This window comes from Nicotiana tabacum, chromosome 7, assembly GCF_000715075.1.
Source record: "Nicotiana tabacum cultivar K326 chromosome 7, ASM71507v2, whole genome shotgun sequence".
Taxonomy (NCBI): domain Eukaryota; kingdom Viridiplantae; phylum Streptophyta; class Magnoliopsida; order Solanales; family Solanaceae; genus Nicotiana; species Nicotiana tabacum.
This window is the reverse complement of record NC_134086.1, coordinates 147133008-147157698: the sequence shown is the minus strand read 5'-3', so window position 1 is coordinate 147157698 and position 24691 is coordinate 147133008.

Genomic DNA, 24691 nt, shown 5'->3' with positions numbered 1-24691 from the left:
CGCTTTCTTTTCTTCTTTTATTTTTCTAAAACTAAATTATAAAAATACTTAAACTATTATTGAGAACTAAATTAAGTTATAAAAGCGCAAATTAACTCCCAATAACAATTAACGCACAATTAAGTATTAATTAAGCATAAAATTGTATATTTGGACATTAAATGCTAAAAATGCAAACGATGCCTATTTTTGTAATTTTTAATTTTTGTAAAACAAATTTAATTACTAACAATTGTAGAATTAAATCCTACATGCAAAATGCGACATATTTTTGTATTTTTTATTAATTTAGCAAATAAACATGCACAGACAAATACAAATAATTATTCAAAATATCACAAAATATCACAAAATTGCACACCAAAGAAAAATCATTTTATTTTTGATTTTTTTGGGAGTAATTCTCATATAGGGCAAAAATCACGTGCTTACAGTGGGTCTCTTTGCCCGAAGACACGAAGGGTTTTCGTGCAAAGATAAAGCGAGCGATTTTTGCCCTTCCGAGTACTCCGTTGAAGCATTTTTTTTTTGAAAAAGATTTGACCGAACCTTTGCTTCAAAGGTTTCCTACATATCCTGGGCTAAACAGGAATCAGGTCAATGTAGTTCAGGAAGCTTTGGTAGCTGGGACTACCATGGGACTGCAATGTTACTGCTGTTGCATGCTACTTTTACTGTTTACTGACCTCCTTATTACACCATGCTTTAAAAAATAAGAAGCTAGACTAAGCTAGAAATTACAGAATCTTATTTGTTTTCCCCCTTGCTCCGGTTGCCTTGATTTTTGTCGTTTTGTGTTTCCTCTGGTGCCTTTTTACCAAGACTTCTGGCCCTTGGCTTTTTTGAATACCAGTTTTCATCATTTTGTTCGATCCGCTGGGGACATGGCTTTCTTCATTAAGCTTTTTGGCGGTTCCTCCGGGGACACGATTATCTTCATCAGATTCATTAGGTTGGGCATGATTTAATGTTCACACACCATTTTTCAAGACGCGTCTTTTCTTTCTTTTGACTCATGCGCTTGAATTTGCGCTGGGACTTCTTGTTGCCACCTTCTGCCTTCCGGTGTTGGGATTTTTATTGTTTCCTGCGGGGAATTCTTGTTGTAACCTTCTGCCTTCCGGTGGGGTTACTGACTTCAAAATCTGCAGTATAAGACTGAAAAGTATTCCTCTCGTTATACAGGTGGGCGCCTGGACATGAAATGAAAATGTATACCCGCATTATACTGGTGGGCGACCTGGAAATGAAAAACTGAAATGTATGCCCGCATTATACTGGTGGGCGACCTAGAACAGAAATGAAAAGACAGAAATGTATTCCCGCATTATACTGGTGGGCGACCTAGAACATGAAATGAAAACATAAATGCATACCCGCATTATACTGGTGGGCGACCTAGAACATTAAATGAAAAGAGAAATTCATACCCGCATTATACTGGTGGGCGACCTAGAACATGAAATGAAAAGAGAAATGCATACCCGCATTATACTGGTGGGCGACCTAGAACATGAAATGAAAAGAGAAATGCATACCCGCATTATACTGGCGGGCGACCTAGAACATGAAATGAAAACATAAATGCATACCCGCATTATACTGGCGGGCGACCTAGAACATGAAATGAAAAGAGAAATGCATACCCGCATTATACTGGTGGGCGACCTAGAACATGAAATGAAAACATAAATGCATACCCGCATTATACTGGTGGGCGACCTAGAACATGAAATGAAAACATAAATGCATACCCGCATTATACTGGTGGGCGACCTAGAACATGAAATGAAAACATAAATGCATACCCGCATTATACTGGTGGGCGACCTAGAACATGAAATGAAAACATAAATGCATACCCGCATTATACTGGTGGGCGACCTAGAACATGAAATGAAAACATAAATGCATACCCGCATTATACTGGTGGGCGACCTAGAACATGAAATGAAAAGAGAAATGCATACCCGCATTATACTGGTGGGCGACCTAGAACATGAAATGAAAAGAGAAATGAATACCCACATTATACTGGTGGGCGACCTAGAACATGAAATGAAAACATAAATGCATACCCGCATTATACTGGTGGGCGACCTAGAACATGAAATGAAAACATAAATGCATACCCGCATTATACTGGTGGGCGACCTAGAACATGAAATGAAAACATAAATGCATACCCGCATTATACTGGTGGGCGACCTAGAACATGAAATGAAAACATAAATGCATACCCGCATTATACTGGTGGGCGACCTAGAACATGAAATGAAAAGAGAAATGCATACCCGCATTATACTGGTGGGCGACCTAGAACATGAAATGAAAACATAAATGCATACCCGCATTATACTGGTGGGCGACCTAGAACATGAAATGAAAACATAAATGCATACCCGCATTATACTGGTGGGCGACCTAGAACATGAAATGAAAAGAGAAATGCATACCCGCATTATACTGGTGGGCGACCTAGAACATGAAATGAAAAGAGAAATGAATACCCGCATTATACTGGTGGGCGACCTAGAACATGAAATGAAAACATAAATGCATACCCGCATTACACTGGTGGGCGACCTAGAATATGCAATGAAAACATAAATGTATACCCGCATTATACTGGTGGGCGACCTAGAACATGAAATGAAAACATAAATGCATACCCGCATTATACTGGTGGGCGACCTAGAACATGAAATGAAAACATAAATGCATACCCGCATTATACTGGTGGGCGACCTAGAACATGAAATGAAAAGAGAAATGCATACCCGCATTATACTGGTGGGCGACCTAGAACATGAAATGAAAACATAAATGCATACCCGCATTATACTGGTGGGCGACCTAGAACATGAAATGAAAACATAAAATGTATTCCCGCATTATACTGGTGGGCGCCTAATTGGTAAAGAATAATTTGAATTTGTTTCCTCGATTCTCCGAGAAAATTTCCACTTGTGGCAGAAAATTTTCTGCCCCAATTCTGGCGATCTTTCTTATGGCGTATCTTTAGGCCATCATCAACACTTTATTTTCCTGTTCAAATCAAAGAAAATTTAGTTAGTTTTTTTTTGAAATATGGCGAGTGGTCATGTCACTCCTGATGGGGATGATTGTTCCCTTTCCCTTATTCCTGTTCGGCGTTCTCAAAACTTGTTGGGGATGATGTTATTTGCTGGGGATAACATTCTGCTGGGGATGATTTTTCCATTTATCCCTTCACCATTTTGTATCTCAAAAATTTCTGGAGGTTATTTTGCCGAAGATGGATTTTCCTTTCTTCCCTTCCCATTTTGTGTTGTCCGACCACCTCGGAGCTTGGTCGATATTCGGTTGGAATCCTCTGGGGATCGTCTTTGAACTTGGCCCACAATTTCCTCAACATGTTTTTTTTTCCGGCTCTTCCCCGTACTTTCCTTGCCATTTTAGGACAGTATTATTCGGCCTGACAACCAACGTCTTTTGTCTTATTGCCTTGTCTCTGGATTGCCCTTTTCACATTTTATGTTGTACCATTTTGGCAACTGGTAGTAAGATCTGAAAGACCTTCCTTAAAACATAAATTTCTAGAAAAATTCTTTTAAACAAAGAAATGAAAAGATAGAAAAATGAGAAAATCTTTCTGAACAAATGATGGAAAAAAATGAACTTATCTGGGTGATATAACCGATTCCAACGATCATGTTGTGCATTCCGGATTAATCAACCCAGTCTATTTGTGTCGATCAAACTTTCTGATGTCTTCACTTGCTGGGGATAAATAGGTGCCCAATTCTTCGCAAAATGCGGATCTTTTTCGTCAATCTATCTTGTCGCCTTATAGTGCCCTTCGCGGGGTTTTCACTAACAAGGCTCTCTCATTTCTCACAACTCCCGTCGCCTTATGGTGCCTGTGAAGGTTTTCACCGATAAGACTCTCTCATTTTTTATTTCTCAGCTTACGTCGCCTTATGGCGCCTGTGAAGGTTTTCGCCGATAAGACTCTCTTATCTTATTTTCTCAGTTTGGAATTGGAGTGTTGCCGATAAGATTTTTCTCTGCTGGGAATTCTTATGGCTATCAATTCTTTCAACTCATGATCCTCATGCAGTCGAGGATCGACGTTTTATTCTTGGTTTTCATTTTCCTGTCTTAACACCTCTCGGATACTGATCGGGAGGTCTTTTTTTTTTGGACATCAATATAGGTTTTAGAATAAAAGGATATAAAATTCAAAATAACTTTGATGGGTAAAGTATTACAACTCTTGGAATCAAACTCTTTTTTTTCAAAATTTAGAAACATAATTTCTGCCCCAGTTTTCTTGCTTGGGGGATTTTTCTTTTGATTTTTTTTTCCTTTTTTTTTTGTTACCTTATGACCGAGCCGTGAGGCGCCTACGTATCCTCTTTGAGGAATCAGGTCGAACGTAGTTCACTAACTCCTTTGTTTTCTTGCGACCTTCAAATTTTTTTTTTCCATATATTTTTTCATATTTTTTCATTAATGATTCCAAGAGAGGGGTATAAAAAGATAAGTATGGCTCAAAGGGGTAAAGCAAAGGTTAAAAGTGTTTGGATAGAAGAAAGAATTGCCTCCGTCATTTCATTATCCGATAAGCACTAAGTACAAACAAACAAATAAACAACAAAAGAAATTACACATAATATCTTTTGACTGCATCAGAATTGATAGCCATGTCGACGCATCTTCCTTCAACATCTGTCAGACGCAAAGCGCCGTTGGATAATACTCTGGTCACAATATACGGCCCTTGCCAATTCGGGGCGAACTTGCCTTTTGCCTCAATCTGATGTGGGAGGATCCGTTTCAATACTTGTTGCCCTACTTCAAATTTCCTGGGGCGCACCTTCTTATTGTATGCTCTTGCCATTCTCTTCTGATATAACTGGCCATGACATACTGCTGCCAATCTTTTTTCATCCATTAAACTCAGCTGCTCTAGTCGGGCTTTGACCCATTCATCATCGTCAATCCCGGCCTCAGCGATAATTCGAAGGGAAGGAATTTCAACTTCTGCTGGTATTACTGCTTCGGTTCCGTATACCAACAAATAAGGAGTCGTACCTATTGAAGTACGAACAGTAGTGCGGTATCCTAACAACGCAAATGGTAGCTTTTCATGCCATTGTCTGGATCCTTCAATCATTTTCCTCAATATCTTCTTTATATTTTTGTTGGCTGCCTCAACTGCTCCATTCGCCTTGGGCCGATACGGGGTGGAATTACGGTGTGTAATCTTAAACTGTTCACATACTTCTCTCATCAAGTTGCTGTTAAGATTAGCACCATTGTCCGTGATTATTATTTTGGGATCCCAAATCTACAAATGATATGGGAATGGACGAAATCCACCACTGCCTTCTTGGTTACAGACTTGAAAGTTTTGGCTTCAACCCACTTAGTGAAATAATCGATGGCTACCAGAATGAACCTGTGACCGTTCGAAGCTGCCGGCTCGATAGGCCCAATGACATCCATGCCCCATGCTACAAATGGCCATGGTGCGGACATTGTGTGCAATTCCGTTGGTGGAGAATGAATCAGATCTCCGTGTATCTGACACTGATGGCATTTTCGTACGAAACTGATACAATCATGCTCCATAGTGAGCCAATAATATCTCGCTCGCAGAATCTTCTTTGCCAACACATATCCGCTCATATGGGCCCCACAGACTCCAGCATGTACCTCTGTCATCACTATCGTGGCTTGACCTGCATCAATACATCTCAACAATCCCAGATCTGGGGTTCTTTTGTACAACATTCCTCCACTGAGGAAAAATCCATTTGCCAGTCGTCGAATGGCTCTCTTTTGATCTCCGGTTGCCTGCTCCGGGTATAATCCCATCCTGAGGTATTCCTTGATATCATAAAACCATGGCTCGCCATCCATTTCTTCTTCTATTATGTTGCAGTAGGCATGCTGATTACGAACCTGAATATACAATGGGTCAACATGGATTTTGTCTGGATGGTGCAACATCGATGCTAAAGTGGCCAAAGCATCGGCAACCTCATTGTGAACTCTCGGGATGTGTCTAAACTCCACTGATCGAAATCGCTTGCTCAGATCGTGCAAACATTGTCGATATGGTATAAGCTTCAAATCCCGTGTTTCCCATTCACCCTGGATCTGGTGTACTAGGAGGTCCGAGTCTCCCAAGACCAAGACGTCCTGAACATCCATGTCTGCAGCCAAGCGTAGGCCCATAATACATGCCTCATATTCAGCCATGTTGTTGGTATAATAGAAACGTAGCTGAGCTGTAACAGGATAGTGATGTCCTGTTTCTGAAATAAGTACTGCTCCTACTCCAACTCCTTTTGCATTAGCAGCCCTGTCAAAGAAAAGCTTCCACCCTGGTTCTTCATTCAGTTCTAACTCCTCTATATGTATCACTTCTTCATCTGGAAAATACGTCCTCAAAGGCTCGTATTCTTCATCAATAGGATTCTCAGCCAAGTGATCGACCAATGCTTGGGCTTTCATGGCCGTCCTCGTCACATAGACAATGTCGAACTCTGTGAGTAATATCTGCCATTTTGCCAATCTTCCTGTGGGCATAGGCTTCTGGAAAATATACTTTAATGGATCCAGACGTGAAATAAGGTAAGTAGTATGTGACGACAGATAATGCTTAAACTTCTGTGCTACCCAAGTTAGAGCACAACATGTCTTCTCAAGTTGAGTGTACTTATTCTCATAGACTGTAAACTTCTTGTTGAGATAATAGATGGCTTGCTCTTTTCTTCCTGTGATGTCGTGTTGACCCAACACGCAACCAAACGAATGATCCAGGACCGTTAGATAAAGGATTAATGGCCTCCCCGACTCAGGTGGAACCAATACAAGTGGATTGGATAAATAACCTTTGATCTGGTCAAATGCCTCCTGACATTCTGCCGTCCATTCTATCGCGGCATCTTTCCTCAACAATCGAAAGATGGGTTCACAAGTTGTTGTGAGCTGAGCGATGAATCTGCTGATATAGTTCAACCTTCCCAACAGACTCATTACTTCTGTTTGGTTCCTCGGTGGCGGCAATTCCTGGATGGATTTGCTCTTTGACGGATCCAACTCAATGCCTCGCCGACTGACGATAAATCCTAACAGCTTTCCAGATGGAACACCAAATGCACATTTGGCTGGGTTGAGCTTAATGTCGTGGAGTTTTTCCAATTAAAGGACAATCGAAACGGGATTGGTTTAATTATTTCAAAGTCGCCACTTGGGAGATTTAGGGTGTCCCAAGTCACCAGTTTTAATCCCGAATCGAGGAAAAGAATGACTCTATATTACAGTCTGCGCACCAGAAATTCGGATAAGGAATTCTGTTAACCCGGGAGAAGGTGTTAGGCATTCCCGAGTTCCGTGGTTCTAGCACGGTCGCTCAACTGTTATATTCGGTTTATTTATCTGGTTTTAAATACAATATGAACTTATGTGCAAAAATTAATTTTAAACCGCTTTTATCATTTACTGTTATTTTATAAGACTTGCAACGCTGTGAAAATGTATCTCGAACCGCGTTACAGTCAATGTACCCGTGATTAGAAACACATTTCGACTCCGTTGAGAATTGGATTTGGGTCACATAAATGTGCACCCGAGTTTAAGAAGGTAAGATTTATTAAGGCGCGTCCTAAAGAGTCTGTCGTATTGTTATTTTAGGAGGGTTGTGAGATTTGCTAAACAACCCGTCCTGGAACCTAAATGCTTCGATGATATACATTTAAACAAGGGCCCCGCATTTGCACGTTTTGTTTATTTTCATCGAGGCTCATCTCGTTCTTATTTTAAAAGGATATCCTATAGCAACTACGTTTCTTATCGCGTTTGTCCTTATCAATTGAAAACAGTAGATAGTCCTAATTAATTACATGCTTGCAAGTTGTTTGTAACAACATTCAGAAATGCCTAAAATCAGAAACGAGGCTGTCCGAACAAGTAATCACTGGCCCAAATCCAGCCCAGTGTGATTGGCCAGACCTGGACCACTGCTTGTTCGAAGCAGGCCGGCTTGGCCTGTTTTGGCCTGAACTCGACCCTTGTGAGGTTGAGGCCCTGAATTTGTGTTCCTGATCTTAAGACATGGTTTTAAGAGTTATATATAGCAATTTATTGGAAAGGAAAGAACTCATTTAGTGTACGAGTTTTAGGCTTGGCATACATTACATGCTTATACTACACTATTGCACTAAATCTGAGATACAACCTGTTGCCTTAGGCATACTCTTATCACCATCCTATATACACAATCTAACATTCATTGATAGTTATCAGGCCTGAAGGCTATCTCCAACATCCAAAACAGGCATAAAATTTCCTACATTACATGATATTTAAAAGGGCAAACTATGTATATAAACAAAATTCTTCAGGTCTTTCATTTTACATTCATGCTCAAATTTCCAGCTACATCTGACAGTGTATTGGGTGTGTACCTGGTATAGGAAGGAAAGGAAGAAAGAAAGTGATCAGCTGGGCAGTATGCAGTAAACACAGCAACAGCAGATACACAGCAACAGCACAGCAACAAACCAGCAATCAAATGTTTTCCACAACCCACAGACAACCAGCAATATTTCCCAGAACAGAAGAACTAACAGATGGTCGAGTAATCCCAGGAAAGAGTAGAGAAACAACAGCACTAACAGAGTGTTCAATGCAGCAACACCAACAGTTCAACAACCATAAACAGCTCAGTCAATGAAAGCAACAGAACTTGGCCAAGACAGCTTGACCAAAATGCACTCTTATACAACTTTCAGACAGTGTTTGGTTGCAGTGTTTACTGGAAACTACCTTATGTTTTTTCAGTTTTTCTTTGGACTCACTAGACCTCTCTTCAGATTAAAACTCCAGCCTTAAGGCTAAAAATTCCACTTTGTTTTCTCTTTTTCTGAAGACTAAAAGTCCAGCCCTCTTTAAGTTATCAAATGGCCTATTTATAAGCCAAATGACCAAGGGCAGCTAAGCTGCCTCCCTCATACTTGCAGACTGCCCATACCCCTTAACTCCCCATGCCTAAAGGCATCTTTATTGGAATCCTTAATCAGCCCCCATGCCCTGTCTATATTACTCTAATCAAGGGTTATGGGTTTAGTTAAGTATTCAATTAATTCCCATACTCTTAGGTCTGGTCCCCCATTAGCATTAATTTAATCCTATTTTAATTACCACTTGACACATTCTGAAATTATCCCCTAACCAGACCCTGTCTTATGCCAAGATTACCCTTACACCTTGCATATTACTGTATTACCCTAACTCTTAATAGTTAGTATATAGACCTCTCTAATTTCAGCCAATACCTGACTACTAGCTAATTAAACTCAAACTGCTTTCAGGCTGATTTGTTAGATTTCTGAAGCTAATTGTCAATTCTCTGCCTAAGTTCAGGCAATGATTCAAACTTTAAGCAAACAAGGGTGTCAATTAAAGGGTACAAGTTGGTCATGCCGATACAAGTAACACCAACAAGATACATGCATAGTAATCAATACTGAAATGTAGACTCATTTAGATGACTACACAAGCTATAACATCTTTCAAGTGAATTCAGTTGACGACACTTATTTAGATGACTATACAAGCTATCATACACAGCAAGCAACCAATAAAACCAACAACCAACTCATTATTAACTTAAAACGTACACACATGGACAGACGAGTCGCGGAACAAACAAACCAGAACACGAACGACAGATAGATTTTAGGAGGGCAAAAGAAAAAGGAAAAATACCTCAGAAAAATGAAACTAAGACCGATTCGAGTTCGAACTCGGGCCAGGTGATTTTGGGGTCTAATGGACTTTAACCGAAGTGTTCTCAACTGAGAACACTTTGGTAAAAGTCTGCTAGACCCTGATCCTGCCACTGATTCGAACAAAACCCATAGATCTGAATCCTAGGGCTCTTGAGGTTCGATTTGGGAATCGTTCAATTCCAGTCAGATTCAAACGGAACCAAAGCCACTCAGGGGGTGAGGGAGGTCAGGAGGGGCTGTGGTGTGAGTTTGGGGTCAATCGGTGTAGATCTAGTTTTTGATTGAATCTTCGTTTGAAGATTCGAGAAGCTACGGGTTGATTCGAGGTGAGCGGTTAACGGATTTGTGTTCAGGGTGGCTGGGTGCATCGGGGATGTTATTTTGGTGGTCATCGGAACTGTAGTTACCGGGCTCACGGGGGAAAAACCTAGACTGCTAGGGGTTTGAGAGGAAAGGGGTCCTGGGGAAGACGGTGAATAGTGGCTGAAGGGGGTGTGTGGCTTGGGGCGTGGGGTAAGGGGTCAGGTTTATATACGGGGAGGGTGACTGAATCCTGGCCGTTGGATTGATCACAATTGATGGTCAGGATTGGGGAGGCGTATCAATACGGCGCCGTTTTGGTTAAGTAGGGGGTCGGTTAAAATGGGAGTGGGTCGGGTCATGAGGGCTAATAAGGGCCATCGGATCACTGGAAATGAACGGCTCAGATTAATCATCCCTGAAACGATGTAGTTTTGGTGTTGAACTACGTCGTTTTGATGGCCTGGGGAATGGGTCGCTTGGGCTGCTGATTTGGGCTGCTTTTGGGCTTAGAATATTCAAAACAAATAGGCCCAAGTCCGGTTAATCTTGCACTCTTTTCTTTTTGTTCCTTTTCCTAATTTTAAAATTAGATAAATAGAAATAATAAAACAATGACATTAAAACAATCATTAATTTAAACCTTTAACACAGTTATCACTCGCATATTGAAATATTCAAGTAGTTTTAAATCACCACCTAGATGCATTTCATATTTTTTGTGGATTTTCTTTTAACGACCGAATTATGATTTTAATTACCCTGACATACATGCTTTGTATTTTGATCGGTAAGACTAAATGCAAAATGGACAGACCCGCAAATGATTAACAACACATGTCACGGAAAACTCGAAACATTGTATAGCGCAGTCATTTGTCACTATTTTTTATTTTCTTTTTGGAGCGATTGCTGGTAAAGCAAAAATCACGTGCTTACAGCTGCCCCTCTTTGCCCGAAGACACGAAGGGTTTTCGTGCAAAGATAAAGCGAGCGATTTTTGCCCGTCCGAATACTCCGTGTGAAGCATTTTTTGAAAAAGATTTGACCGAACATTTGCTTCAGAGGTTTCCTACATATCCTGGGCTGAACAGGAATCAGGTCAATGTAGTTCGGGAAATTTTGGTAGCTGGGACTACCGTGTGACTGTAGTGTTTGCTGTTGTTGTGCGCTGCTGTATGCTGCTGTAGGATGCTACTGCTCAACCGATCTCCCTATTACATTGCTCTAAAAGGAAAACAAGAAGCTAAGCTAAACTGAGGATCCTGAAATCTCATCCATATTCAACTTGTTCTTGTTGCCTTGCTTTCTTGTCGGCTAACGCTTTCCTCTGACGCCTTTATTTTGTGAACTTGGAGATGATGCTGGTCCTTCACCTTTTCTGAATGTCAGTTCTCATCACTTTGCTTGATTTGCTGGGGATACGGCTTTCTTCTTTAAATCTTCCAATGGTTTCTTCAGTGGTATGGCTTTTCATCAGAATTGTTATACTGGGCATGCTACAACGTTCCCAAACTACTTCTTTTGAGACGCGTTCCTTTTTCCTTTTGAATTGCGCGCTTGCCTCTGCAGTTGTCTGCTTCTTGGTGCTGGGGATTTCATTGTTTCCCGTTTGGGGATCTCTGTTGTACCCTTCCGTCTTCAGGTGGGGTGACTGATTCCAAAATCTAGAGCTGAATGTATTCCCACATTATACTGGTGGGCGACCTAGAACTTAAAAGTATTCCCGCATTATACTGGTGGGCGACCTAGAACTTAAAAGTATTCCCGCATTATACTGGTGGGCGACCTAGAACTTAAAAGTATTCCCGCATTATACTGGTGGGCGACCTAGAACTTAAATGTATTCCCGCATTATACTGGTGGGCGACCTAGAACTTAAAAGTATTCCCGCATTATACTGGTGGGCAACCTAGAACTTAAATGTATTCCCGCATTATACTGGTGGGCGACCTAGAACTTAAATGTATTCCCGCATTATACTGGTGGGCGACCTAGAACTTAAAAGTATTCCCGCATTATACTAGTGGGCGACCTAGAACTTAAATGTATTCCCGCATTATACTGGTGGGCGACCTAGAACTTAAATGTATTCCCGCATTATACTGGTGGGTGACCTAGAACTTAAATGTATTCCCGCATTATACTGGTGGGCGACCTAGAACTTAAAAGTATTCCCGCATTATACTGGTGGGCGACCTAGAACTTAAATGTATTCCCGCATTATACTGGTGGGCGACCTAGAACTTAAATGTATTCCCGCATTATACTGGTGGGCGCGACCTAGAACTTAAAAGTATTCCCGCATTATACTGGTGGGCGACCTAGAACTTAAAAGTATTCCCGCATTATACTGGTGGGCGACCTAGAACTTAAATGTATTCCCGCATTATACTGGTGGGCGACCTAGAACTTAAATGTATTCCCGCATTATACTGGTGGGCGACCTAGAACTTAAATGTATTCCCGCATTATACTGGTGGGCGACCTAGAACTTAAAAGTATTCCCGCATTATACTGGTGGGCGACCTAGAACTTAAATGTATTCCCGCATTATACTGGTGGGCGACCTAGAACTTAAATGTATTCCCGCATTATACTGGTGGGAGACCTAGAACTTAAAAGTATTCCCGCATTATACTGGTGGGCGACCTAGAACTTAAAAGTATTCCCGCATTATACTGGTGGGCGACCTAGAACTTAAATGTATTCCCGCATTATACTGGTGGGCGACCTAGAACTTAAATGTATTCCCGCATTATACTGGTGGGCGACCTAGAACTTAAATGTATTCCCGCATTATACTGGTGGGCGACCTAGAACTTAAATGTATTCCCGCATTATACTGGTGGGCGACCTAGAACTTAAAATGTATTCCCGCATTATACTGGTGGGCGACCTAGAACTTAAATGTATTCCCGCATTATACTGGTGGGCGACCTAGAACTTAAAAGTATTCCCGCATTATACTGGTGGGCGACCTAGAACTTAAATGTATTCCCGCATTATACTGGTGGGCGACCTAGAACTTAAAAGTATTCCCGCATTATACTGGTGGGCGACCTAGAACTTAAATGTATTCCCGTATTATACTGGTGGGCGACCTAGAACTTAAATGTATTCCCGCATTATACTGGTGGGCGACCTAGAACTTAAATGTATTCCCGCATTATACTGGTGGGCGACCTAGAACTTAAAAGTATTCCCGCATTATACTGGTGGGCGACCTAGAACTTAAAAGTATTCCCGCATTATACTGGTGGGCGACCTAGAACTTAAAAGTATTGAAATTGTTTCCCCGTTCTTCCGAGAAAATTTTCGACAATCGGCAGAAAATTTTCTGCCCCGGTTTTTGGTGACTTCCATGGCGTTGCATCTTGCTGCCCTCATCAATCCTCTGTTCCCCTGCAACAGACAAAAGGATTTGGTCAGTTTTAATCGTGGTGGTAGAGGGTGCCTTTCTGGCGAGCAATTTTTCTCTCTTCCTCTTTTCTTGCTCTTTGTCCCCATAATTGGTTGGCGGGCAAAGTTGCCTGTTGGGGGTCTCTAGCCTGCTGGGGATTGGTTTTCAATTTATCCCCTTTTCTGCTTTCTTTTAAAACACATGATGTGGGAGTCTGCTTCTAACTCCCGAAACCACTCCCTTTTGGAGCTTACTTCTTCCAAAATTTCCGGGCACAATCACTGCATTGCCCGGGACCGGCCTTTAAGACTATTTGTATTATCCTGCATTGGATGAATTCCCCTTTGGTTCCTGGTAGTAAGATTTTGAAAAATCCTTTCAAGACACACTTTTAGGAAAAGAAATAAAAGATATGGAAAGGAGAAAATCTTTCTGAACCAATACTTTTTTGTGGGACGAGACAATCAAAAGAACTTATCTGGAGGACACAACTGGTCCCTGTGATCATGGCGTGCACCATAGATTCCCGACCCAGTCTATTTGTATCAATTGATTTGCCCGATGGTTTGACTTGCTGGGGATGATAAAGGAGTGTTCCTTCCGTTTCGAATGTGGTAGTTTCGCTGATCTGTCTCGTCGCCTCATAGTGCCCTTCGAGGGGTTTTCACTAATGAGACTCTCTCTTTTCTCTCATCTCCCGGCGCCTTATGGTGCCTGTGAGGGTTTTCACCAATAAGACTCTCTCATTTCATATCCCTCATCTTACATCGCCTCTCGGTGCCTGCGAAGGTTTTCACCGATGAGACTCTCATTTTATTTCTTTCGAGGAATCGGGGCGTTGTAGATACGACCCTCTCTTTTGGAGATTCCTTCGACTATCAATTCATTTCCAGTCTTACGATCCTCTTCTTTGCTGGGGATTGGTGTATTATTCTAGGTCTTATTTGCCTGACTTGGCATCTCTTAAACATTGATCGGGAGGTCTTTGGGACGTTGATGTTGGTTTTGGTGTGGAGTTAAAGAAAGGCTATGAAAAATGAAAATAATTTGATGGGTGATGTGCTACAACTTTTGGAATCAAACCTTTGTTGGAATTTTAAAACATAACTTCTGCCCCAGTTTTCTTGCTTGGGGAATTTATTTTTTACTCTTATGTTGTGCTATGTGCGTTACGCACGCTGTGCCTATTATGCACACTATGTACATTATGCATCCTATATTTATTATGATGCATACTATGACCGAGCTGTGAGGCGCCTACGTATCCTCTTTGAGGAATCAGGTCAAACGTAGTTCCCACGGTTTTGTATTTCTTTATGATTTCATCTTCTTCTTTTTTTTTTCTTTTTTTTTCTTTTTTCTTCTTCTTTTTTTTTCTTTTTTTTTTCATTTTCTTTCTCTCCTTTTTCATATATTTCCCATTAGTGATTCCAAAAGAGGGACATGAAAGAATTACTTAGGCTCGAAGGGGGAAGCAAAGGTTAAAAGTGTTTGGATAGAAGAAAGAATTGCCTCCGTCATCTCATTATTCAACAAATGCCAAATACAAACAAATAAACCAAAAATTACCATAATTAAAAAATTACGCATAATATCTCTTGACTGCATCTGAATTGATAGCCATGTCGACACATCTACCTTCGACATCTGTCAAACACAAAGCACCGTTGGACAATACTCTGGTCACGATATAAGGCCCTTGCCAATTTGGGGCGAATTTGCCTTTTGCCTCGACCTGATGTGGGAGGATCTTCTTTAACACCTGCTGCCCTACCTCAAACTTCCTGGGGCGCACCTTCTTGTTATATGCTCTTGCCATTCTCTTCTGATACAGTTGACCATGGCACACTGCTTCCAATCTTTTCTCATCTATCAGGCTCAACTGTTCCAATCGAGCTTTTACCCATTCATCATCATCAATCCCGGCTTCAGTGACAATTCGGAGGGACGGAATTTCGACCTCCGCTGGTATCACGGCCTCAGTTCCGTATACCAACAAATAAGGAGTTGTGCCTATGGAGGTCCGGACGGTAGTGCGGTACCCCAATAAAGCAAAGGGTAATTTCTCGTGCCATTGTCTGGACCCTTCCACCATTTTTCGCAGTATCTTCTTGATATTCTTATTGGCTGCTTCGACTGCTCCATTCGCCTTGGGATGATATGGGGTGGAATTGCGGTGTGTAATCTTGAATTGTTGGCATACCTCTTTCATCAGGCTGCTATTAAGATTCGCACCGTTATCCGTGATGATCACTTTTGGGATCCCAAATCTGCAGATGATATGGGAGTGAACAAAGTCCACCACTGCCTTCTTGGTTACCGATTTGAAGGTTTTAGCCTCAACCCATTTGGTGAAGTAATCAATGGTCACTAGAATGAACCTGTGACCGTTGGACGCTGCTGGCTCGATGGGCCCAATGACATCCATGCCCCATGCCACAAACGGCCAAGGTGCTGACATCGTATGTAACTCTGTTGGCGGAGAATGAATCAAATCTCCATGTATCTGGCACTGATGGCATTTCCTCACAAAAGTGATACAGTCGCGTTCCATGGTGAGCCAATAACACCCTGTTCGAAGGATCTTTCTTGCCAATACATATCCGCTCATGTGCGGTCCGCAAACTCCCGCATGTACCTCTTCCATAACCGTCATTGCTTGACTGGCATCTATGCATCTCAACAATCCCAAATCCGGGGTTCTTTTGTACAATACTCCTCCACTGAGGAAGAAACCATTCGACAAACGCCGAAGGGCTCTTTTTGGTCTCTAGAGGCATGTTCTGGATATATCCCCATTCTGAGGTATTCCTTGATATCATGAAACCAGGGTTTGCCATCTGCTTCTTCTTCTATGGCATTGCAGTAGGCGTGCTGATCATGGACCTGGATGTGTAGAGGATCCACATACATTTTGTCAGGGTGGTGCAGCATTGAGGCTAAGGTGGCCAAGGCATCCGCAACTTCATTGTGAACTCTTGGGATGTGTTTGAACTTCACCGATCGAAATTGCTTGCTCAGATCATGCAAACATTGTCGGTATAGTATGAGCTTTAGATCTCGTGTTTCCCATTCACCCTGAATTTGATGTACCAAGAGGTCCGAGTATCCCAAGACCAAGACGTCTTGGACATCCATGTCAGCAGCCAAGCGCAGACCCAGAATGCAAGCCTCATATTCGACCATATTGTTGGTGCAATAGAAGCGTAGTTGAGCCGTGACAGGATAATGCCGTCCTGTTTCAGAAATGAGTACTGCTCCTATTCCAACCCCTTTTGCGTTTGCAGCTCCATCGAAGAAAAGCTTCCAACCCGGTTCCTCAAGTAATTCCAACTCATTTGTATGCGTTACCTCTTCGTCAGGAAAATACGTTCTTAAGGGCTCGTATTTTTCATCAACGGGATTCTCTGCCAAATGGTCTGCCAGCGCCTGGGCTTTCATGGCCGTCCTCGTCACGTAGATGATATCAAACTCTGTGAGCAGAATTTGCCATTTTGCCAACCTTCCCGTGGGCATAGGTTTCTGAAAGATATACTTCAATGGGTCCAAGCGGGATATGAGATAAGTAGTATATGAAGACAGGTAGTGCTTTAACTTCTGAGCTGCCCAAGTTAGGGCGCAACACGTTTTCTCGAGTTGAGTGTACTTGACCTCATGCACTGTGAATTTCTTGCTAAGATAGTAGATGGCTTGCTCCTTCCTCCCTGAGTCGTCATGTTGCCCCAGTACACAACCAAATGAATTTTCCAAGACCGTCAGGTAAAGGATTAGGGGTTTCCCGGGCTTAGGTGGGACCAATATGGGTGGATTAGACAGATACCCTTTGATTTGGTCGAAAGCTTCCTGACACTGTGCTGTCCAACCTACCGCAGCATCCTTTCTCAGCAACCGAAATATGGGCTCACAAGTTGCTGTGAGTTGAGCGATGAACCTGCTGATGTAATTGAGTCTACCCAGCAGACTCATTACCTCTGTTTTGTTCCTTGGTGGTGGCAAATCTCGGATGGATTCAATTTTGGATGGGTCTAACTCAATCCCCCGTCGACTGACGATGAATCCTAGCAACTTTCCTGATGGAACCCCGAATGCGCATTTGGCCGGGTTAAGCTTGATATCATACCTCTGGAGTCTTTGGAAAAATCTCCTTAGGTCTGCTACATGGTCCTCCTGACGCCAAGATTTGATGATCACATCATCGACGTACACCTCAATTTCCTTGTGTATCATGTCATGAAACACCGCAGTCATTGCTCGCATGTACGTTGCCCCGGCATTCTTTAATCTGAACGGCATTACCCGATAGCAGTAGGTTCCCCATGGCGTAATAAACGCTGTCTTCTCCGCATCCTCTTCGTCCATTAGGATCTGATGATAACCCGCATAGCAATCCACAAAGGATCCGATCTCGCGCCCAGCGCAATTATCGATCAGGATATGAATATTGGGTAACGGGAAATTGTCCTTGGGACTTGCTTTGTTGAGGTTGCGGTAGTCGACGCACACCCTGATTTTTCCATCCTTTTTTGGGACTGGTACCACATTGGCCAGCCACTCGGGATATCGAGTGACCCGAATGACCTTCGATTGCAACTGCTTGATCACTTCTTCTTTGATTTTTACACTCATTTCTGTTTTAAATTTCCTTAGTTTTTGCTTGACCGGAGGGTATGCCGGGTCAGTGGGTAGTTTGTGAACCACTAAATTGGTGCTCAATCCAGGCATATCATCATAGGACCATGCAAAAACATCTTTGAATTCCCTGAGAGTTTCGATCAATTCTGCTTTGACATTCGGCTCAATGTGGATGCTAATTTTGGTCTCTTGGATGTTATCAGCGTCTCCTAGGTTCACAGCCTCAGTATCATTTAGGTTAGGCTTGGGTTTCTCTTCAAATTGGCACAGTTCTCGGTTTATTTCTTCGAAGGCTTCCCCTTCATCACATTCGGATTCATTATCACAAACGACCTCTTGCATCATTGAGTCAGATTCAGATTGATTTATTAGACTAGGTCGAAGATCCGCTGTGCATGCCATGTCATTAGGACCAGTAAAAAGAGAACTGTTCAGAAAGAAAAAGAACAAAACAAGAAATTAAAATGGGACAAAAGAAAAGAACTTTATTAAATTTGCAGGATAAAAAGGGTTCACACTTTTACAAAACGAAAGTAAAATTGGGATTACACCCTTGAATAATCCGATCAAACAAACAAACAAACAAAACATTAATCAAAGCCTACTACCAAGACTCCCCTCGGACAGGAAGAGGAGTAACCGTCCAATTGTTGGTCTTGGCCTCAGGCCCCACAAATTGTATCTCTGCTCTGCTGGAACCTTCTCCAGCTTCCACCATACTGACATCCGCAAATAGCCTCTCAAAACTCTGATTCAGGTCTTCATTTATACCGATCAAAGGTCCTCGAATCTTTGGGATCGCTGACCCCTTGGCACTTGCTTTAACAAAAGACCTTGAGAGGCGTGGCACTGGTTTAGGCAGAAACCAGACCCTCTTCTTCATTCTTCGCGCCTCCTTCCTGTCTGCTGCGGTTGGTTTGAACCCCAACCCGAAGGTTTCCAGATTCTTAGGAAGGGAAACAGGTTGGACTATCCCTTGAAGTTCAACTCCCAGGCCTTTTCCCGGCACAAATCCATTACCCAGCATTTCTGATACCATCATGACTGTTGCGGCAGCTACCCTAGGGTGCGGGATGATTTCTCCTTCAGAAATTTTGTTGGCCGACCCTGTATCGAGAATCTGGTAGACCCAGGGACCCTTGTCATCAGTGGTCTCTATGAAAGGCACAATGGTTCCGCTCATGGTGCATGTTGTATCCTCGCCGTGCAACACGACCTCTTGTCTTTCCCACTCGAACTTCACTGTCTGATGTAGGGTGGAAGGCACCGCTTTAGCTGCATGAATCCAGGGTCGTCCTAACAGCAAGTTGTAAGATACCGCGGCGTCCAATACCTGGAATTCCATGGTAAACAGGACCGGACCAATGGTCAGTTCAAGTACAACATCCCCCACAGTGGCTGTTCCGTTTCCGTCAAACCCCCGGACACAGATGCTATTCTCCCGGATTCTTCCACGGTCAATCTTTAACTGGTCCAGGGTGGATAATGGACAAATATTGGCGCTTGAGCCGTTATCCACCAATACTCGGGTTACCACCGAGTCTTCACATTTGACAGCTAGGTATAGAGCTTTATTGTGCTCCGTTCCTTCCACCGGCAGGTCATCATCTGAGAATGTCACTCTGTTCACCTCGAAAATCTTGCTGACAATGGTTTCCAGGTGGTTTACAGAAATCTCACTGGGTACATGGGCCTCGTTCAATATCTTTAACAGGGCCCGACGATGTTCCTCGGAATGGAGGAGTAATGACAATAGTGAGATCTGGGCAGGTGTTTTTCTCAGCTGCTCAACCACAGAATAGTCTTGTACTTTCATCTTCCTCAGGAATTCTTCAGCCTCTTCTTCTGACACTGGCTTCTTGGTTGCCACTGGGTTGGTTTTTCTTAACTCCACCGGAGCAAAACATCGACCTGATCGAGTCAGCCCTTGCGCTTCACAACTGACTTCTTCCACCTGTTTTCCTTGGTACGTCACCACTGCCTTTTCATATTTCCAGGGCACAGCCCTGCTGTCAATCATCGGCAGTTGGACCACCGGCTTTATGGTCACCCGTTCTCTACATACCCCTTTCAACATGACTGCCGGTGTGGGCAGGATCCCTGGTATTACCAACTTGCTTGGCTCGGGTTTGCTTGCTATGATGGATGGACTTTTCCCCCATATCACTACCGGCTTGATGCCTTCTCCCTGCGACTGTACGCTCGTTCCTCCACTGGCTAAGACTTCTTTTGGGGCGGCTTGGATCATCATCACTGTTTGTGAGGGTTTTCTTAATTCTCCTCCCTCACACACCAACTCAATCATGTGAGTTTCGTGGTGCGCCGGCAGTGGGTTCTGGTTGATGTTAGGAGCCTCTGGTGTCTGGACCTTGATCTTATTGGTGTCAATAAGATCCTGTATGGCATGCCTTAACTTCCAGCACTTCTCGGTATCGTGCCCGAGCATCCCTGAACAGTATTCACAACTGATTGAACGATCCAAATTCTGAGGCGGGGGATTTGGTTCCCGAGTATGGACAGGACTAACCAAACCCAATTGCCGCAGCTTGTGGAACACAGCGGTGTAGGTTTCTCCCAGTTCGGTGAAGGTTCTTTGCTTCCGCAACCTGTCATTCCTAGCATCTGGATTTCCCCGGAAACCTGCCCCTAAAGGGTTTCTATATGCCCTTGGTGGAGGGTAGGTGTTTTGTGGTGGTGCATATATGTTCTGGGGAGCCGGTGCGCGCCATTGTGGGCGAACCGGAGGCTGAGTGTATACCTGAGCTTGGTGTACGGAACAATGTGGTTCTCGAGGTGGATAGAAATTTTGTGGTGGGTTGTATGGGTAGTTTGACCTGTGAGGCCTGGGTTGGTTGTAGTGCGGCCTGCCAGCCCTGGACCAACTACCTGCCTCGATCGTGGCAACCTCTTCTTTCTTTCTTCTCAGCGCACCTCCCGTGCTGCTTTGAATAGCCTGGGTTGTGGCCTTAAGTGCCGAATAGTTCAAGATCTTGTCCGACCTCAAACCTTCTTCTATCATGACCCCTATTTTGACCACCTCGTTGAAAGATTTTCCAACCGTTGTCACCAAGTGACCAAAGTAGGTTGGATCCAACGTCTGCAAAAAATAGTCCACCATCTCTCCCTCTCTCATGGGAGGATCGACTCTAGCTGCTTGTTCTCTCCAGCGGAACCCGAACTCGCGAAAACTTTCCCCGGGTTTCTTCCCAGTTCTCAATAACGTGAGACGGTCAGGGACTATCTCCAGATTGTACTGGAAATGACCTGCAAAAGCCTGCGCCAGGTCATCCCACGTGTACCACCTGCTGAAATCCTGCCTGGTATACCATTCCAGTGCAGATCCGCTCAGACTTTGGCCGAAATAAGCTATCAAGAGCTCGTCCTTGCCTCCTGCCCCTCTCATTTTACTACAGAATCCCCGCAAATGTGCCATGGGATCACCGTGCCCTTCGTATAAATCAAACTTGGGCATCTTGAACCCAGCCGGGAGTTGGACATCTGGGAAAGGGCATAGATCTTTGTATGCCACGCTGACTTGATTGCCCAAACCGTGCAAGTTCCTGAAGGATTGCTCCAGGCTTTTGAACTTTCTCAGCACTTCATCCTGTTCAGGGGCCTTAGCCGGCTTTTCAATCTCTGCCGGCACTTCCACATGTGGATTGTAAGCTTGAGGCTCAGGTGCATGAAATGTAGGCTCATGGGGATAGTATTGTGTATCGTGAGCCTGAAACAATGGCTTACTGGTCGTCCTTTGCAAAGGGGCCGATGTTGGTCCCACAAAAATGAGAATATTAGGTGTTGGGAGAGGTTGATGGGGTGGTGGAGCTTGGGAATCATGAGGGCTTCTTTCTTGATGATAGAGGGGATTTGGGTGGCTTGTGGAAGGGCCAGAGTGAGGGTACTCCGGCATGTGTCCCAGTGTCTCAGGGCTCTTTTGTGTTTTGGCCAGGGCTAGCTGCATTGCATGCATCTCTAGTCCCATCCTTTCAATCTTTTCCATTGCCTCTTTTAGAACCTGGCTCATCGGCCTTTCTTCCTCATTACTATTCTCTGAAGTAGTCATGCTTGTTGCTACCGGTCCTTTGGATCTTGTTTGGTATGAATGTGTTGCCAGAATTCTTTAATAACTAACTGTCTGAATCAGACAATAACAAACTTTGTTAGCGTTAGATTTCAACAGATTTGATCATAACACATAGAGGATGCAATGCACCTAGGCAGTTAACCGTTTCTATATGCTTTGCTTCAAACAACATGCATCATCCCGGCTTGCTCAGTTATCCCCTTTTTATTTGTTTTTGTACTTTCTTTTCTTTCTTTATTAAAAGCGGTCGAATCTTATGGGGATTGCCTACGTATCACGTCCCCGCGTGAATCAGACCAGGCGTAGTTCTGCCTTAAAGTAAAGACACATAGAAATTCTTCCAGAGTCACTTAATTTCATTATCAAAATTTGCTATTACACATTACTTCAAACAAAATAGCAACAGTACAGACTCCAGGGTTTTAAACTTGGTTTGAGGAAAAGAAAACAACATTGGGGAAACAACAAACAAAACAACCAGGATTCGATCAACAACTAATTTTCCAACTTAGGGACCCACGAGGCATCTTTCGGCCCTTTCGCGGCCCTAGGTGTAAGGTCTCTTTGCAAGCCCTTCAACTCGTTCATAATCCGATGGACGCAGCCCATGATGGAAGCAATGAGGTTTTCCCGAGGTGTCTGCTCGCATGCCAAACATTTTAGGTAGATGTAATGCCCGACTTCGTCAATTCTTGCCCGAATGTTGTCCCTTTCTGCGAACAATTGCCTTATCTGTCGGCTCTTTAATCCTAGCGTTTGTGCATTGGCGGCGAGCTGATCCTGGAATATATCCATTTGCCTTTCCATCCTTGTCATTGCATTGTAATAGCGTCTCCGGTCGGCCTGGGCATCTTGTGTTTGCTTGAAGATCCGCTCTTGCAAAGCGGAATTTGTTTCCTTTGCTGCTTTGACGCTCAGTTCACAATTCCTCATGACTTGCTGTAGGCGCTTTCTCCGGGCCATTGTACCTTCTGCCCATTTGACCCTCACCCTTGATATGCAAGCCTCTGATAGGTCTAATTCTACCTGGCTCTGGATGACCTGATTTCTCAAACTGGCTATCAATCTTTCGTCGGAGCAACGCCTCTGTCGGTCGATGTTATTCTTACTGGCTTGGCGAAACCGGGCCCTCAGGGTTTGGTTTTCTTGGGCTAACTTGTCTTTTTCAGCCTGCTCTTGGGCGACTTGTACGTTGTTTTCGAATACCATCCTTTCAATTTGTCGCTTCAGCTTCCTAATTTCAACCAGGTAACCTTCCTCTTTTGCGAGCCAGTCCCATTGTTCTTGCGATGACTCAACAAAATTTCGGAGGTGAGGCCGTTTGGTTGGCCGTTTTACGATGTTCTTCTTGTTCTGCCAAGTGAGATAGGCCGGCGAGACTTCACCCCTAGACACATCATTTACTCGGGTATTTGCCGTTAAGTACTGGCATTCACTCCATATGCAACGAACTGTCTTTTCAGGAAATTGGCCGTCACTGCTGACCTCGACTGCATAAGTGCTGAGATCTTCGTCCGGGTGTAGTACTTGACATCTTCCCAACTGCCTCATTACCCTGTAAGGGGCATAAGGTTGAATACCCCTGAGTCCCATCAAGAGGAAGTGAGGACCAGTGGCGGGCATGTATATGATTTCTTCCACAGAAAGCCAACCCAAAGTCCAGTTTATTTGGTCTGCGGTGATGATCCGGAGATAGGATATCCATTCTTCAAACCCTCCCGGTGATCGGAAACCTGAAACCCTTAGGCTATAACCCTCGATGCAGCCCCCATTTGTAGACATGTAGCGCATATACTGAGGGTGGTGACACAAGTGTTCGATCATCCACATCTGTAACAACAAATTGCACCCTTCGAAGAAGTCTGCTCCAGCCTTACAAGCCGTGAGGGCTCGGTATATTTCTGACATTATCATGGGAGCAAGGATGCTTTTATCGTTGGTAATCAGGATTTTGACGATTCCAGCCACCTTTAGGTCGATATTTCTATCTTTTCGGGGAAACACCACAAGGCCCAAAAATGCCACCATAAAAGCGAACCGCCTATGCTCATTCCATTTTACCAGATTTCCCCTGATGCAAACACCACTTTCTGGATCATTGAGTCCTCCTATGCTCCCGTACCTCTAGTATATGAATTGTAGGGTAGAAAAACCTCTATCCAGTTCAGCGTATGGGACTCCTTTGCTTATTTTCAACAGATCCATGAATTTGTGTGAATTCACAGCCCTTGGAGCGATCAGGTATTTGTGTCTCAAACCTTCAGTGACGTCCATGTAACCCGCCATTTCCTCTAAGGTTGGGGTGAGTTCAAAATCTGAGAAACGGAACACGTTGTGGGCCGGATCCCAGAATGTAACCAAAGCCTTTATGATGTCGCACCGAGGCCTGACTTTCAACAAATCAACCAAACCCCCCAGGTGCAGTTTGACCTTGTCTTGCTCTGGCTTTTCCAAATCCTCCCACCATAATCGCACTTCCAGGGG